We start from the raw sequence: 8,196 nt of genomic DNA on the forward strand, positions 1-8,196 counted from the left end.
GTGCTGGATCCGCAGTTGTGGGCCTGCACTTTCGCTGCTTGCTGCCTGGATCGATACACCATATGGACCGCAATGTTGGTGGCCACCCACAATGGACCGCAGTTCTTTTGCGGCCAAGCACCACCCGTGGATGGACCTATGGGTCAACGTGGCACCTATGCCATACAGGTGAACCACTAATAGTTGGCCCCCTGACGGCCACAATAAAGAAATGGACGCGGTTGGCGCCTTTCTTTATTTTGAAAGAAGCCAGAAGGCCAAGTGCACCACACGAAGAGCAAGAGACACCTGCAGGGTTAGGGGTTGTTGTTTTTATTTTAATGAACAATGGTGACTGCACCGGATGGTGCCGACTGTGCTTGGGGTGGTGCTTTTGGTGCTTGGATGGGGTGCTCTGCACATTATTAAAGGCCGTAAGGCCACAGAGCACTCGTGGGTTGGTGTATCGATGCTGGCATGCGTGCTCTCTCTATGCATAACATCTGCATGTGTTCCTCCAAAAACAGGTCCTGGATCGTAGTGTAAATATCAGCGTAGTCTTGTAAATAATGCTCCCTACCGGTTGTATGTTTAGTTTGCGAATTCTTTCCGCGATTCGGTTATCCTGTGGGCGTGCTTCTGTGAGGAGAAGGGTGCAACGTCGCAGGGGGACATATTTACTCATTTGTGAATATCTGTAAAACTGTCGCACTCAGGGTAGAGTTAATAGTAGAGGGAACTACATCTGAGTGCCACACTAAAATAGGTAAAAATTTATCGGGTCGGGACGCCCCGAGGGTAGAGAAGGGTGCAATGTTGCGGATATGGAATTTGGCCTCCATATCCGCTTGTAAATATTCCCCTATTTCCCCAATACTCCCCAACTATCCCCAATCCCCCATTCCCTAGTCCCATTGTCTGTAAACAACACTCTGTAGAACCGACCTTCCCCTTTTTCCCCCATTAAATGTCGTGTCCAGGTCCACCGCATCTCACGTAGACAACTTTCGGACATCTTGCTAGTTATTCTTAGTCTATGTCAGTTAAGGACTCGTTTCCATTAATTCTGACTCTTCGTTGCACCAGAATGTGATTGTATGGCACCAGTAGTGAGTTTAGGACCTCCCCATACCTCCTCCCATCTTCCCCATGAAACAACAACTACAACAACAACAACTACAACAACAACTACAACAACGGCGCGCGCAGGGAGTGTGCGTCCTCACTCCGGCTCGGTTAGCCGCCATTACCCATGTGCGCTCCGACGGGGTTACCACGAAGGGGCTCCATGTCAGCCCCTCATCAAGGGCGGAGCAGGTAACCCCCCCCCCGCACGCACCCAATGAGAAGCAACGGGCCGATTCCATCTGGGGCGGAGCTAACGAGCCGAGGGCGTGTCACTCCCCGCCGGATATACCCAGCCACTTGCCGGACGTGACGTGAGATGCGCCCCCAGCTTGAAGAAGAGCCAGTCACCACCTCCGAGCGCTGAGTGAGACCTCCCGCATCTCTGGACCGGAGCGGGTCGATTCTGTCCTTGAGCCAAGAGTGCACCTTGAGCCATCGATACCCGCTTTCCTTGCCATCAATCCCCGTGTGAGTCAGCTTTTGTCCCGTTTATCTGTCGTCTGTCGGGGCTAATATAAGAGTGTAACTAAGTGCCTGCCTTTCTATGCTGCCCTCTTGTAGTTGTAATCTGACCTTCCGCCCTAATATAACCTCCTCCGGAGGTCTTGAGAACTGAACCCTTGGTGTCGTGTCATTTTAACCCAGCCGTTGTGTCCTTTTCCTCAATTGATTTAGCGTAGCGCGACTCGGCAACGTTCGAGTATAATCGGGTAACTTGTGCGGACACGGCGGCCATTCCGCTCGGCCCACCATAACATCAAAGTCGTGTCTGTAACAATTGGTGTCAGGAGTGTCGGATTCGGACCTGGGACTAAATTTATTAGGCCCAAATTTTGGAACACCAATTGTACCACTAGGGTAACAATTGGTGTTGGGGAGGTAGAATTCGATCCGGAGCGCATTTCCCGCTCGAAATTATAACGGCGAAATTTGAATTTGTTTTACGAAAATAAAAACCCGAATTTTGAAAGTCGCGCTATGGCGGATCAAGACAGCTGGGTTCCGGTAGAGGAGAGTGAGGCAGGGTCGGTCCAGGACCAAATTGAGGGACATGAGGGACAGGAGGAGAGCGAAGCAGCGAGGGTAGCAGACGCACAAAATAGCGTCGTTGTGCCCGACATTGCGGGAGCGCAAAATGGCGCCTCGCTGGTCACCGCGCCCGCGACCGTGGCAGCGCCCCCGGTGGATTTGAACTTGTTTTTAATACAAATGAAGGCCCTTATGGCCCAGAATAGTGAGCAAATGAGGGCTGATAGTAAGCGATTGGGTGAGCGATTGGAGGGCCAAATAGGGGTAATAAGGGACGAAGCGAGGGCTCAGAGTGAGCAAATGGGGGTAATGGGAAACCAAATGGGGGTAATGGGAAACCAAATGGGGGTAATGAGGTACGAAGCGAGGGGTACCGGTGAGGGGTTAGACAATAATTTTAAGGGATTAGACAAGAAATTTGGGAAGTTAGACAATAATTTTGAGGAGTTAGACAAGAAATTTGGGAAGTTAGACAATAATTTTGAGGGGTTAGACAACGGGATAAAAGAGGTGAGAAATGGGTTAATGGGGGTAGAAAATAGATTGGCTGCCCAGGAGAATCAGATAGAGGGAGTGAAAAGTGGGTTAGAGGGGTTAGAAAACAGGATGGAAGGCAAATTGAGGGACATGAGGGACCAAGCGGAAAGGGAAGTTAACCAAATGGGGCAGCAGATAGAGGGGGTCAGAATGGGGGTAGAAACCAAACTGGATGCTCACAGGGAGGAAATGGAGCAGATGAGGGTGGCATCTGGGCAGGAGATGCAAGTGATGGGAGAGGAGATCAGAAGAGGTGTGAGTGAGGAGGTCGGAGGAGTGCGCGAGGAGGTGAGGCACTGTAAGGAGCGCATGGAGAAGGAGGTGAGAAAGGGGACTGTAAAATTGCAAAGTGGTATAGAGGAGTTGACGTTGGGAGTAGAACAACTGACAGTGGGACAAAAGGAGTTGGGGGAACAGGTAAAGAAGAACACAGCGGTAATAGAGGGGTTAAAATCGACGCAGAAGGAGATGAAAAAGGACGTAGGGGTAATTAAAAAAGAGTGTCAGACGGTACATGAGGACTTGACGAGAAAAATGAACAAAGTGGTAGAGGTGATGGAGGTTAAAGAGCGGGAGGTGCGGGAGCACATAGAAAAAAATAAAGTGGAGTTAGAGGAAGAACTTAAAGGGGCGCACGAGGAGATGAAGGAGGTGAAGCAGAAATTAGAAGAGGTGGAAGAGGGGGTGAGCGAAATTAAAAAGCGACGGAGAGAGGATAAGAAAGAGATAAAAGAGGAGGTAAAAGAATTGGTCCAAAGTCTGTGTTCGGATCGTGATGATGTGCTCATTAACCGGATGAGGGATTCGCAGGTGATGGAGGAGAAGCGAAGAGAAAGAGGACCCGGTGTAAGTGGTGACCAATATGGTCGTGCGTATGATGCGCCAGGTGATTTAATAAGCTTGGGGGTCGAGATAGACCCGGATGTTCGTGAGAGGCCAAGAGTGAGGTGTATGGCTGGTCCGGAGGGTATGGAACGAGAGGTGCGAGGTGTGGGTGAGCAAGGTTGTGGTGGTATGGAATGGGTAGCGGGTTGCGGAGGTGTGACCCATGCATCGACACCAACAGGGGTAGTTGTTGGAGGGACCGGGGAGGCACGAGAGCCCCTTGGGGGTAATGTACTGTGGGGGCCCGGCCGGTTCGGCCCCGCGCTGATCCCGCAAGGGGCGACGCACGGGGTCCGGCAGGCGGGCAACGACTCGCATACGAGGTGGTCCCACAAGGTCCCACTCGCGCCGTATGACGGCAAGAGTGATCTACGCGCGTACCTGGCGCAGTTTGACTGTGTGTGTAAGGGCAACGGTTGGGGTGAGGACGAAGGTGGAGTACACCTGGTGGCCGCATTGCGCGGCGCGGCGGCGGAGGTGCTGACGGCATTACCAGCGGGTGCTCTCACCCTGCCAGCCCTCCGCGACGCCCTAATTAATCGATTCGGCATAGAACAGCAGAGCGAGCTTGTTAAAGCTCAGCTCGCGCTGCGAAAGCGCAAGCCCCAGGAAGCCATCGGGGAACTTGCCCACGACATTCGCCGCGCAGTGGGGATCGCACATGCTAGCATGGCAGCGGATTCCCGGGAAAGCCTGGCGCTGGACCATTTTATCCAGGCCCTCCCGGATATTGAGCTCCGGCAACAGCTCGCCATGTGGCGCCCGCAGACTCTGAGCCAGGCGGCTGACGCTGCGGCCCGTTGGGAAGCAGCGAGGCCCCTGGCCCGGGGGGGGCGAGCGTCTCGCAATGGCGGTCCGCCAGGTGGGACCCCCGATGGAGGGCGGACCCCTTAGGGGGCCCGCCCCCGACGTGGGTCCTGACCTGGCGGGCATGGTCCGGAGGCTGGTGGACCAGCGCCTGGCGGGACCTGGACCATGGCAGGCGGCCCCGGAGGTGGCCCGCGGTGGACCACGAGCGGGTAATCCAATTCGGACCTACAGGGGGGGAAATTTGGAATTCCGGAGGCAAGCACCTTATCAGGTGAGGTGCTATACCTGCAACCGTCTGGGTCACCTGGCGCGGCACTGTCGAGCCGCGCGCCGGGATGATCCCCGGCGGTTGAGGTCCTCAACTCCGCCCAGGGGGGAGCGGGTTAGCCGACCCCAGACACCCCCCCGCCAGACCCCGGGAAATTAGAAGGTGTCGGGTACGTAGGGCGGTGTTCGGCAGCAGAGGATGGAGGAGAGCCCTCATTGACGCGACAGGTCATTTATTGTGGCCAAATTGGAACCGGTAGCCTGACAATTAGATGCAAAATTGCCGGCGTGGGGGTAGACGCCGTAGTGGACACAGGAGCTAGCGCCACGATCATCAGCCCTGTGGTCCTTGATTCGAGCGCAGGTGGCTGGGATAAGATCCAGCGCCTGCAAAATTATAGTTTGCAGCTTGCTACCGGGGTAACGGCCCCGATCATAGGGCGTGGTTCTGTGACCCTCAAGTTAGGGTCGGTAAGGAGGGAGATAGATGTTTGGGTGGCGGAGGTGTGCGACCCATGTTTAATAGGGTTGGATTTGTTGACTGCCAGCGGTTGTAAAATCGACTTGTGCCGGGGGATCCTGCAGGTGGGAGTAGAAGAGCTGCCGTTAGGGGGAGTGAGCACCGCCGAGAGAGCGGAGCTGGAGGCTTCCGAGGCCGTGACCATCCCCCCAAGGGCCGAGGCGATAGTGCCGGCCCGGTGGGCAGCTCGCCCAACATGGCAGGAGTCCTGCGGCCTGGTCGAACCGGTGGCAGCGCAGTCCATACCGGGTTTAATCGTGGGCCGCACCCTTGTAAAAACGGACGGACCGGTAGTGGCCGTCCGAGTAATAAATATGAGTACAGAACCACGCACTATAGTAAGGGGCACGAGGGTAGCTGGCTGCACCCCAGTTGAGGAAGTCGCGACAGTGAGGGGCGTGAACGTCCAGCCGAGCCGACCCCGGGGGGAGCCTTCAATAACAAGTAGGAATTGGCCCGATCCCATTTGCGAGATGGTAAATCGTAGTAGCGTAGAGTTGGGAGGTACCCAGAGGGAGGCGTTACACAAACTGGTTGGGTCCCATTTGGACCTCTTCTCCCTGTCCACCGAGGATATTGGACGTACGGGCCTGGTGAAACATCAGATCCACACCGGTGAGGCCCGGCCTATTCGTCAGGCCGCCCGACGGCTCCCTTGGAGCAAGAGGGCGGAAGCTGACGAGCAGGTTGAAAAAATGCTCGACGCAGGCGTGATCGAGCCCTCGGGAAGTCCTTGGATGTCACCTGTTGTGCTGGTCAAAAAGAAGGATGGGACCACGCGGTTCTGCGTGGACTATCGCCAGCTAAACAACGTGACACTCAAGGACTCGTATCCCTTGCCAAGAATTGATGACACCCTCGATGCCGTTGCGGGCTCAAATTGGTTCTCGACTTTGGACCTCAAGAGTGGGTATTGGCAGGTGGAAATGGATAGGGCAGGGAAGGAGAAAACGGCATTTTCCACAGGTAAGGGACTGTATCAGTTTACTGTGATGCCGTTTGGTTTGTGTAACGCCCCCGCCACCTTTGAAAGATTGATGGAGCATGTACTAGGCGGCATGCCATGGCAGTCATGCCTGGTGTACCTGGATGACGTCCTGGTACATGCCCAAACGTTCCCCCAGGCAGTAGCTAATTTGGACCAGGTGTTCGGGTGCCTCAGACAGGCAGGGTTGAAGCTGAACCCGAGTAAGTGCACTTTGTTTGCAAGAGAGGTGGCCTATCTAGGTCACGTGATCGGCCGCGAGGGGGTAAAAACGGACCCAGACAAAATTAAAGCGGTAGAGGAGTGGCCCGCACCACGTACCATCAAAGAGGTGCGGGGATTTTTGGGACTCTGCTCCTACTACCGGCGCTTTGTGGCGAAATTTGCGGAGTTGGCCCGTCCCCTCCACCGGCTTACGGAGAAGGGGAAGCGATTTAATTGGACACGGGAGTGCCACGAGGCCTTCCAAAAATTGAAGGGGTGTCTGACATCCGCACCCCTTCTAGCTTACCCCACTAGCGACGGGGCATTTACCCTGGACACGGATGCGAGCCAGGAAGGATTGGGCGCAGTTTTGTCTCAGACACAGGAGGGCGTGGAGAGAGTGATTGGTTACTATAGTCGGGCCTTAAGTAGGCCCGAGCGAAATTATTGCGTCACTCGCAAAGAGTTATTGGCCATGCTGGCTGCCATGAACCATTTTCACCCGTACCTGTACGGGCGGAAATTTTTGGTTAGAACTGACCATTCCTCCTTGCAATGGCTCCTTCGGTTCAAGGAACCGGAGGGCCAAATTGCAAGGTGGTTGGAAAAGTTGCAGCAGTACGATTTTGATGTGGCCCATAGGGCCGGGAAGGCCCATGGTAATGCGGACGCACTCTCTCGGCGTCCTTGTCTGGGGGAAAACTGTAAATTTTGTGCGAGACACGAGGAGAGGGAGCAATTGGGCGATTCTGCCCCGATTCTCGTCGTCCGGGCAACCCGGGTGAGAGGGCCAATTTTGCCACTAACCGCGGACGAGGAATTTGGAACTTTGGCATGGAGCACGGCCCAGCAGGAGGATCCTGTCCTGGGGCCAGTGTTCAATTGGGTCAAATTGGGGCAAAGACCAAAGGGGGAAGAGGTCACCCCCCTCGGGGCACAAACAAAGGCATATTGGGCTCAGTGGAAAACTCTGGAATTGAAGGATAACATCTTGTATCGCAAGTGGGTGGAGGTTCCCTCTGATAGAACTTCCTGGCTGGTGGTAGTCCCAAACAAATTTAAGACCGATATATTGCAACAGGTGCATGGTACCCGCCCCGGCGGCCATTTGGGCAGGACAAAGACAACATCGAGGGTACGCCGGAGGTTTTATTGGGTGAATATGGGGCGCGACATACAGGACTGGTGTCGGAGATGCGACGCCTGTACTGCCAAAAAGGGACCAGCACGGAGGATGAGGGCCCCCCTTCCATTACACCAGGTGGGGGCCCCCCTAGAGCGGGTGGCCATGGATATCCTAGGCCCACTACCCCGCACCCGCCTAGGTAATAAGTACATCCTCGTTGTGATGGACTACTTCACCAAGTGGCCGGAGGCCTACGCCCTCCCCAACCAAGAGGCAGGGGTGGTAGCGCAGGCCTTCGTGGAAGGATTTGTGTGCCGGCATGGGATTCCACAGGAGTTGCACACCGACCAGGGACGAAATTTTGAGAGCAAATTGCTAAAAGATGTGTGCAGTCTCCTGTCAATTCGGAAAACCAGAACAACGCCTTTAAGACCTCAATCTGACGGGATGGTGGAAAGATTTAACCGAACTCTAATCCAACAACTGGCACTGTTCACCGCCACCCGTCAGGATGACTGGGACGAACATCTCCCTTATTTGCTTATGGCCTACCGAACCAGCCAGCACGGGGCCACCGCATGCAGTCCAGCGTTGCTTATGTATGGGCGGGAGTTACGGGCTCCCGCCGACTTGCTATGCGGTCCCGTGCCAGACACAGTGGTTAACCCGCCGAGGGAGGGGTATGCACGTCACCTAGAGGAAGGCATGGAGCTAGTCCATGCCTTC

Source organism: Myxine glutinosa, chromosome 4 (assembly GCF_964187855.1).
Source record: "Myxine glutinosa chromosome 4, kmMyxGlut1.1, whole genome shotgun sequence".
Classification (NCBI taxonomy): Eukaryota; Metazoa; Chordata; class Myxini; order Myxiniformes; family Myxinidae; genus Myxine; species Myxine glutinosa.